This window comes from Sceloporus undulatus, chromosome 2 (genome assembly GCF_019175285.1).
Source record: "Sceloporus undulatus isolate JIND9_A2432 ecotype Alabama chromosome 2, SceUnd_v1.1, whole genome shotgun sequence".
Classification (NCBI taxonomy): Eukaryota; Metazoa; Chordata; class Lepidosauria; order Squamata; family Phrynosomatidae; genus Sceloporus; species Sceloporus undulatus.
The window spans coordinates 2,663,330-2,673,982 of NC_056523.1; the positions used below are offsets into that span (position 1 = coordinate 2,663,330).

At 44.8% G+C, this 10,653-nt stretch overlaps 1 long non-coding RNA gene and 1 pseudogene across 1 annotated transcript; one reads left to right on the plus strand and one right to left on the minus strand.

Annotated features, from left to right (window-relative positions):
• Positions 1-3,676, plus strand: part of LOC121923054 — a 173,083-nt pseudogene extending 169,407 nt beyond the window's left edge.
• A 4,284-nt stretch (positions 3,677-7,960) lies between these two features.
• LOC121923066 lies at positions 7,961-10,405 on the minus strand. The gene is made up of 3 exons (XR_006102294.1): positions 10,234-10,405; positions 9,232-9,384; positions 7,961-8,019 (listed from the first exon to the last, which is right to left on the minus strand). It is a non-coding gene; the product is annotated as an uncharacterized LOC121923066 (long non-coding RNA).
• Positions 10,406-10,653: the final 248 nt, after the last annotated feature.

The window sequence follows — 10,653 nt, forward strand, 5'->3', positions numbered from 1 at the left end:
ACTGGTTAGTTCTCAGGTCCAATGGTGTCAGTCCAAACAGTTAACAACTGGTTTTTATTTATTATTATTATATTTTATTTTTTGCTCAAAAGTGTGTATGAGGATGTGTACACATACAAGTAAAGCTCCTGACTGGGACAAGGAGAGATCTGTGTTCTCCCCCCACCACCACCACCTCAAGAGCAACAGCATGTCTTGTCCAGTGTTAACAGCCTCAGCTACCCTTCCTCTATTAATTAGCCACTACACCATTTGGCTACAGTACAGTTCAAAGTGTCTCCTGCAGATGAACTGGCACATGCGTCTAGCTTTGCTTTGCTTTGCTTTCCCTCCCCATTCTCCTTGCTCCCACATACCTGATTGCTCTCCATTTCCTCCTCCCCTCTCTGAATTTCCTACCTGCCCTGACACTCATCTGCATCGCTTCAGCATCTCACCTTTGGCATCTCATTCTCATCTCTGCCTCACATATTCAGAGGCAGCCAGTGACCTGACAAATTTTTACAACTGGATTAGGGGAACTGGTGTGAACCAGCTCAGGTCCTTGTTTACAAAAGCTCCTCTTTCTGATGTTTCTTTTCCTTCTTGATCTGGATTAGCTCTCTTGTTGTTTCTAGAGGTCTGTCCTCTCTGACTGCTGAGATTCAGTCTTGTCTGTCCTTGACCCTTACAGGAGGCCTTGTGAATCATACAGGAGAGAAGCCACACAAATGCCAGCAGTGTGGAAAGTGTTTTGCTCAAAGGTCATACGTGAGGAAGCACTTGAGAGTCCACACAGGAGAGAAACCATACAAATGCCAGCAGTGTGGGAAATGCTTTGCTTGGATGGCACACCTTCTGTCTCATAAGAGAGTCCACACAGGAGAGAAGCCATACAAATGCCAGCAGTGTGGAAAATGTTTTGCTCACAAGTCAACCTTTGTGGTTCATCAGGGAAGCCATACAGGCTATAAATCATACAAATGCCAGCAGTGTGGGAAATGTTTTGCTCAGACATCAAGCCTTAGGAGTCATTTGAGAGTCCACACAGGAGAGAAACCTTATGAATGCCAGCAGTGTGGAAAGTATTTTGCTCACAAGTCACAGCTTGAGAGACACCAGAGATTCCACACAGGAGAGAGACCTTATGAATGTCAGCAGTGTGGAAAGTGTTTTGCTGAAAAGTCACACCTGGGGAAGCACTTGAGAGTCCATACAGGAGAGAAACCTTATGGATGTCAGCAATGTGGAAAGTGTTTCTCTCAAAGGCCACACCTGGCGCAGCACTTGAGAGTCCACACAGGAGAAAAACCATACAAATGCCAGCAGTGTGGAAAATGCTTTGCTCACAAATCACAGCTTATAAGACACCAGAGAGTCCATACAGGAGAGAAACCACACAAATGCCAGCAGTGTGGAAAATGTTTTGCTCGCAAGTCATACCTTCAAATACACCAGAGAGTCCACACAGGAGAGAAACCATACAAATGCCAGCAGTGTGGAAAATGCTTTGCTGACAAGTCAGCTCTTGTGACTCATCACAGAGTCCACACAGGAGAGAGAGCATACAAATTCCAGCAGGGTGGGAAAGGTTTTGCTGACAAGTCAGCCCTTGTGGTTCATCAGGAAAGCCATACAAGTGACAAATCATACAAATGCCAGCACTGTGGAAAATATTTTGCTCAGACATCAAGCCTTAGGAGACACTTGAGAGTTCACACAGGAGAGAAACCTTATGAATGCCAGCAGTGTGGAAAGGCTTTTGTTCATAAATCACAGCTTGAGAGACACCGGAGAGTCCACACAGGAGAGAAACCTTATGAATGCCAGCAGTGTGGAAAGGCTTTTGCTCAAACATCACATCTGGGGTTGCACTTAAGAGTCCACACAGGAGAGAAACCATACAAATGTCAGCAGTGTGGGAAATGTTTTGCTGATAAGTCACATCTTGTCAAGCATCAGAGAGTCCACACAGGAGAGAAACCATACCAGTGCCTGCAGTGTGAGAAATGTTTTGCTCATAAGTCAGACCTTGTGACTCATCATAGAGTCCACACAGGAGAGAAACCATACAAATGCCAGCAGTGTGGAAAGTGTTTTACTCGTAAGTCAATGATTGTGATTCATCAGAGAGTTCATACTGGAGAGAAACCATATGAATGCCAGCAGTGTGGAAAATGTTTTGTTCGCAAGGCAGTCCTTGTAAATCATCAGAGAGTCCACACAGGAGAGAAACTATACAAATGTCAGAAGTGAGGAAAATGTTTTGCTTGGAGTTCACTCCTTGTGTCTCGTCAGAGAGTCTGCATAGGTGAGAAACCATACAGATGCCAGCAGCGGGGGAAATGTTTTGCTCACAAATCACAGTTTGATAGACACCAGAGTCCACACAAATTTCTCTCCACACAGAAGAGAAACTACACAGAAGTCATCAGAGTGGAAAATGTTTTGTTAATCTATTCCAACCCCCCTTGATGCTATTTTTTTCTTGAAAGCATGTGATATTAAGGTATTTTGCACTTAAATGTTCATTTAATAAACATGAATTATATGAAATATTATGTTGCCTTCTCAGCTCATCCAAAGTCTATGAAACTTGGTGTCAGTTATGGAGAATTGGTATGTTCATTAATGAGGTCCTCCCCAATTCATCTGTTTGTGACCATGAAGGTAGACTATATTTTCATATAACTCAGGGCAGGGGCATTTCTTTTCCTTTTCTGGCGCTGTGAACTGATTCTTGAGTTAAATGCTGACATCTTCCTGTCCTCAGAATGTAAAGGTGGGATAGAAAGGATCATGTTTTTTAAAGTTTTTCCCCTTGTGATGAGCTTTTCCTTCTCTTTTGTCAGGATTGGTCAACCCTGTCATGTTTTAATGGGTGTCATGGATTGGTTTGTAAGATGAGTACTAGCATGAATGTTGTGTTGTCTGATCATATATATCTATGGTTATATACGCTTGATTATATCTGTTTCTGGTTATACATGCTAGGAGAGAAGAAAAACAAAAAGGAGATAGGAACAGAGCCAGAACTGTTAACACAGCTGTTTAGTGTGTAGTGTTTAAGGATAAAGAGAATTACAATGCAAAGAAGTAGAAGCCAACACCAAAAAAGGAACAATGAGAGACCTCTTCCATAGGATCCACGAACTCAAAGGGAAATTCAAACCAAGGGTGGGGATACTCTACGATCAGAAGATAAATATACTGAATTATCAAGATGAAATAAGATGATGGAGTAAATACAAAGAAAGTCTATATAAAAGACAAAAAAATTCATGACACATGGAATGAAGACCCATAAGAAGATGAACACCAAATTTTGGAAAAAGTAGTAAGCAAAGTTGGAAAGAATACCTCATCAGGAATGGATAATATCTGCTCTAACCACACAAAATAAATTCCAATGTTAACCAAAATATGTCAACAAATATGTAAAACAAAACAGTGGCCACAGATAGGAAATGATAAATATACATCCCCGTTCACAAAAATTGAGACACAAAAGACAGCAGCAGTTATAGAACCATAAAAAGATCCTAAAATGCAAAGGCATACAACTCGGCACAAAACTCATAATCATACAAGCCATTGTATTCTCTATTAGCATATATGGATGTGAGAGCTGGACAGTATAGAGTGGGACTATTACTTCCCTTGATCTAGACACTGTACTTCTATTGATGCAGCCTAGAATCGCATTGGCCTTGTTAGCTGCCACATCGCACTGTTGACTCATGTTCAACTTGTGGTCTACTTGGACTCCCAGATCCCTTTCACATGTAGTTTCATTCAGCCAGGTGTCACCCATCCTATATCTATTCATTTCATTTTCCTGCCCTAAGTGCAGTACCTTACATTTATCTGTGTTGAAATTCATTTTGTTAGCTTTGGCCGAGCTTTGATCCAAGGTATGGGAAATCTCTGACAATTTCAGTTCCCTCATTATTTAAGTTGAATTTATGGCCCTTGTGGCCTCTTCCAACTCTATGGGCTTTCAGTGAGTGAATTGGCAGGGTTAGCTTATCCTGCAAGGAAGGTAAAAATAAATAATACAGCACGCCCGTGCCATACGCAGGTGCGCCATACGCGGCCTTGAGCATACGTGCTCAAGCCGCGGGGCACGCGCAGGGCAGAAGGGGCGGCGCGTCCCATTCAATTGAATGGGCGCGCGCACCTGTTGCACCCCGCACCGCTGCACACAAGCCCCATTGTTTCCAATGGGGCTCGAGCATAGGCGGAATTCGCCTTACACGGCGGGATACGGAACGGATTCCCCACATAAGGCAAGGACGGACTGTACAATATTAGAAGTTACTACCCTTGCAGATTTACATACTGTCCATGAATCTCCATGTGCCCCTTTATATTATTGCCTCAGACAATTTCGTGATCATCCCAATTATTTTGACAATCTTACTTTTGCCCAATTGCGTAGAGCCTTCACAGAACTGAGGCTTAACATGTTTGATTCAGCTGAAAGAGATGGAAGGCTTAAAAAGGTTCCAAAAAACAAACGGAGATTATTCAGAGGATTTGGTACATTATTTAACCTGTTGCCCTTTGTATAAAGATCCTAGGAAGTGTTTTATTTTACCTTTAATCAATAATAAAATCTTTTCAAACTCTCAAGAAAAAGTACTTTACCTTCTTATGGATACAGATAAATATGTGACCTGGTGCATAGCGTTGTTTGCTCTTGCTGCTAAAATGACTAGGAAGAAATACGTAGCAGACATTGCTGTTCCCTGTAATGGGGATAACTTGATCTAAAGGGGTCCAACTGTGAATTTTAACATATTCATGTTATCTAAGTTGTCCACAATTGTTAATGTTAAACTTTTGCTATTTGATACAGTTTGTTGTATATTGTTTTTACAGAATTTTATGTGTATTGTATTATTACCTTGATTTTGCAATGGCCATTGGCCAAAAGCAATAAAGTATGTATATGTAACTCTATGATTCTATGAAGTCTGTCCTGCTGAAAGGCCTGGTGCTGGACTCTTCTGAGGGAAAGCAGTCCTCTGAGCATGCATGGAGTGTTCTGGAGAGGAAAAGGCATGGGGCAACTGAGACACTCTCTGGTGGAGCACCCAGGGAAGAATTTCATAAAATATAGTCACCCTTCCATTCTTGCAGACTTGACATCTGCAGTCTTAAATATTCATTGAGAGGAGACCTCCATTAATTTCAATGGGGAGTGCCCATGGCATGTGCCCTGTGCACGCTTGTGGGCATACGCACCTTTCAGGCATATGGGGCTTAAACATTGAATCTCCGTTTTCATGGAGATTCCAGAACGGTCCCCTGCAAAAACGGAGCCGACTGTATGTATTAAAAGGTCATGGCATTAGGAAGGTTGAGACCCACTGCTCTAGGGCCTCCTTCCTGTCTGGTTTGTAGGAACTCCACAATCCACAAAAGCAAGCCAAGAAGGTTAGAAGAGCAGCTGTGCATTTGGGGATCCTACCTTTCATCCCTCCCTGTCACACATACTGGGAATGTCATGTAAGGTGGCATATCTTGCTAAGGGTGGGCTACTTTCCAGTTCCCATCACATGATAACCAGTCCCCACACTGAAGAGATGGAGGACCCAGGGTTGCTTGGGAGTATATGAGCCAAGATGAACAGTCCTTCAGATCCATCTGCTTTGGATTATGAGGGCCTCTTGCTTCCGATGGCTGGGAGATGGCATGGCAACTGCATTGGCTCTGGAGCTCAGCCAATGGTCACAAAGGTGCTTGGGGATGCATCACAACCTGCCATTGTGATCTCATTGTCCCAGGAGGCAGCTGTCAGGACAACTCACATGACTCCTCACAGGCAGGACTCAGGGCTCCCTTCAAGCAGTCCTTGTCTTGCCCTTCCAGGGGCCACAGAGGAAAAGGTCCTGCCCTACTCAGGTTCTCCTCCTGCTGTGTTTCTTGGAGGCAACCCATCCTTCCTAGTGTCTCTCCTTTAAGCCAAACCTTTCCACAAGGTCTCATAGACCAACAGACATTCAGTCTTTGGAGGTATCTCTTTTAAAGATAAGTCAAGGATTTCCTTGGCTCAAAGGAAGAAAGAACATTTGCAAGAGTGAGTTGGCGGCACTGGCTTCGGCCTGCTCACAGGGGGGTCACATGCAAGTCTTGCAAGTGCATGCATGGGGAAAGTGTCTCTCTAGCTTTAGCTCCATTAACTTTACCTTCTTCCCCCATCTTCACTTCCCCACTTTCTCCTCAGTTAAGGTCAGGTGTGTGACAATGGAAGAGCTCATATCCATCTGTTTTCCAAGATCACCCTCTTCCCTCCCCTTCCCAGTCTGCTTCCTTCTTTCTCTTCTCCCAGGATTTCTGATGGAGGGGGAATGTATGTAGTCTCCATGGGGAACCACAATATGGTGTATTGACTCTCTTGGGCAAAGATCTATGATGTGACAGAGAGGCTGATGAGACTTCTCAAGCCTACTGACCTTTACTCCTTTCCTTTGGTTCATGTTCAAACCAATGATACTGCAAGGCACAGCCTTCAGAATACCAGAAGGGATTATGAGGCTTTGGGTAGGAAGTGGAAAGAGCTGAATGTACAGGTTGTCATCTCCTCTCTTCTCCCAGTTGAAGTGCATGGTCCAGGAAGAGAGAGGGAAAAAGTGGATATAAACAACTAGCTCCACACAGATGATGCCGCTGAGAATGATTTGGATTCTTGGATCATTGGCTGTGGCTCCATGAGGAAGGACTTCTGGCAAGGGATGGGTTGCACTTCATGCCAGTTGGCAGAAATGTTTTTGCCATAAGTCTGTTCATTTGATCAGGAAGGCTTTAAACTGAGTTATATGGATGAGAGAGACAGTATTTTGGAAGGCAGGGATTCATCAAGGGCTGGAGAAAATAGTCAAACTATTCTAGAAGGAACTAGGCAAATAGTGCAAGGACCCAACAGTGGGAGGCCATTTGATCAATGCTTTGGGAAAGGCCAAACCTTCCTGGTTCTCATCTTGGAATTTAAGCAGGGTCAGCCTGGGAGACAACCAGGGTGTACAGACTGGTGATAAAGGCTGACCTGGGGGCGGAGTGGGAGCATGTTGTCCGCATGATGCAAGCCCCACTGCTCCCATGCCAGCGTGACGCCACACCACACAGCGGGTGGCATCACGGCACTCCTCTGCTGCTACATCCAGATGATGCACTGCCAAAGGAGCATCAAAAAGCCCCAGTGCCAGAAACTATGGCCCTATACAGACAGCCAAAATAAAGCTGCTTCGAGTCACTTTGGAGGTATGGTGTTTCAATGATGCATGCCTCCTAAGAGTCTGGAAGCTGCACCAAAGCTGCACCTTAGGACTGGAGCGTGGCTTTGGTGCGGCTTCTGGACTCTTAGGATGCATGTATCATTGAAACACCATACCTCCAAAGTGACTCAAAAGCAGCTTTATTTTGGCTGTCTGTATCAGGCCTATGGTATTCTTTCTGTGGCACAAAAAAATTGAGCCACTTTTTATGTCTTCTTTTTGCACCATGAAAATACCAGATCAAGGCTGTGGCATGTAGTTGCCGCAGCCCCAATCCGATGCTAAAAGGGGTGGCTGCAGGCTGCCCCTTAGAGGTAGTCTGTTGAGCCCCTTGGGTGGGAAAATAGCCAGACTCAGTCTCTGTGTGTGTGTGTGTGTGTGTGTGTGTGTGTGAAACCAGAGGTTTTTTAAAAAGTCATTTCATTTAAACCCAAGAGACAAAGGCGGCATCTGGAACCTGGGTGCAAAACAGGTTTAGCAGACTTACAATAATAATAATAATAATAATAATAATAATAATAATAATAATAATAGGATTTATTTATATACTGCCCAATCACTGGGAATCCTAGTGGTTTACGACAGAGGGGATAATAGAGGGTTCCCTGCCCTTAGGCTTACAAAAGGAGAAGGGAATGGTGAGGGGGAGAGGATCAGGTCCAGCATTCTTCTCTCCCTCTGAGGCCTGGACCAGATGGACTGGAGGGAGGGCTCTGCTTCTTCCAGGCAGGCCTGTTGGACCTAGCCTGCCTCTCTCTCCCTCAAGAAACAAAAATGAAGAATTTTGCCATGTAAAAACAGTGCTGCAGTTTAAAAACCAGTTTAAATCCAGGTAACACGTTACATTGAGTGGGTGGGGATCCTCAAGATCAGTGCCCCCCCATCCCCCCCAAAGAAAATGTTTTAGGGCCACAGCCTCTTTCATCTATTTCAGTGGCAATCTATTTATTCTCTTATTCCCCTTAAATTTCTTTTCTCTCCCTATCTTTACCTGGGCTCCTCCCCAGAACTTTGCAGGAAAAAAGCTGCTTCCCTTCTCTGAGCAGCAAGCTTAGTTTACTAGATAGGCCAGAAGTGTTAATTTGGGGGAAGGAAAAGAACTCACTCTCTGATCTCTTTTTTTTGGTGGGGGGGGATGAGACTGAGAGGCTTCCCTCATGCACACATTTAAACTGTATGTAAATCTTGCTCTTGCTATCTCTCACACAGTGAGACTGCCATACACTCTACCAACCTCTCTGTCTTCAGCTGACTTCATGCAAAATTAATGCAAGAGCCAGAATGGATCTAGTCTTGATTTCTGTTTCCATTTGGAGCCCGTCCAGATTCCCCCGAAGAAGGGTGTGAGGGAACAGCACCCCCTTCCAGGCCAAGAACTGCCCACCCCTCTGCTCCTCTTCTCCAGCATCTGGGATGGAGAGGGACTCTTCAATCTCTCATCAGCCCATTGTGACTCCAGGAGACTTAGGGCCAAAACAGACTGCATCAATAATCCAGTTTGAGACCACTTTAACTGACCTGGCTCAATGCTAGGGAATGCTGGGAATTGTGGAACCAGAGCTTTCTGACAGAGAAGCCTAAATGTCTCAGAAAACTACAGTTCCCAGAATTCTCTAGCACTGAGCCAGGGCAGTTAAAGTAATCTCAAACTGGATTATTGATGCAGTCTGTTTTGGCCCTTAGAGGGAGAGTTGAGAAGGCAAAGAAAATACAGAATTGGAAACATCCCTTTGTAACCAGAGACAGTGCTATTTTCGAATGTCAAACTGGTTTTATGAAGTGCTCAAAGAAGATAGATGTACCTGAAAAGAAATCCAGCAGCACCTTTGAGATTCACTGAGGAGTCAGGAGTGTCTAGCAGTAACTTTCATGGGCCCCATTCCCGCTCGCCCATTTGCCCTGGATAGAACTGGGCCGATCTGGGTCCCCCCACCTCAAATCTGCTCGGAAACAAGTGCCCACTACCCTTTACCTCGACTGGGGCAATTTACCCCTCTGAAGTTCACATTTGCAGTACTGGTTTAAAATGGAGCCTCTTCTGTTGTCCATCAAATTCGCTTCCGCTTTCATCAAAGGCGACGTCTCCTACAGCCATTGGCCAACCGGAAGGATGCTTTCCCACCGCCTTTTTAAAAAAAAAATTGATGGCAGCGTGTACCTATTCTGTCAACTTGTCAAATTTAAAAACTTCCAGGTGTGTGTTTGTGTTGTGTGTATTTGGGTCACTACAGACTATGGCAACCCTAAAACAACCCCATCCAGGGGGTTTCTTGGCAAGATTGGTACCGAGGAGATTTGCCATTGCCTTTACCCTGCGGCTGAGAGAGTGTGACTCCCCCAAAGTCATGGGTTTCCGCACCCTTCCAGCCTCCTGCCTCTTTGAAACCTCTTCCCTTCGCTTCCAGCCCAATGCCAAAGCTCTTGCCTCCCCCTCAGAAGCCAGCCTCCTGCCTCCCCCAAAGTCATGGGTTTCCACAGCCTCCAGCCTCTAGCTTTCCCTTCGCTTTCAGCCCAATGCCACCTCTGAAGCCCTTGCCTCCCCCCATGCCATCCTCTTCCCCTCACAATAATAACAACAACAACAACAACCTCACCAGAATGCCATCTCTGCATCCTCTTGCTTTGCTTTCCCTCCAACTGCAACCCCCAGAATGCCTTACATACACATATACATAAGCAGCAAAAGTATTCACATACTGTCTCAATTTGCCAAATTGAGAGGGAAACGTTTGTAGCATTCGCACATGACACACAAAAAATAATTTTAAAAAAAGCCTCTTGCAAAGTGAGGTGCCTTGTTGGCAGCAAGCAGAAAGGGAAATGTAGCACAAGCAGACACAGTCTATCAATATGTTCTGCTGCAGGAACCCCAAAAGGGGTCTCTTCCCCCCTCCTTCCACAACTAGCAGGGCCACTTTTCCACCAGGCCATGGGGCTTTGCATACATGCCCACGCTTCCTAACTAGGATCTCACCTCTGATTCTCCATCGCGACCCCAAGAAGACTGGACTGTTTCTCCTCAAAGGTGTAAAGAACTAGACAAAGGCAGCCATCTGGTATGGATAATTCAATTGACCCTGAGACCATGCAAGTCTCTTTCTTTTATGGGCAGAAACAAACAGGTAGGGAAAATGCATCATGGTTGGTTAATCATTTGCGCCTCAACCTTTGGACTGTCTATTTGTAATAGTTAACCTGTTTCCTTCCCCAGAGGAAGAGTCTGATTAATTTTGCAGCTTATGACTAACTAGCAGAGGAATTCTCCTATTCGTGTAGGGAGAACATGAGACGCGACAAGCGCTTCTCATGTTTGCATGAGTGCAAGCAATGTCTCTCAGCATGTACGGGAAAATTTCTCCCACAGTCAAGATGTACTTTACTGCCTTCCCAACAT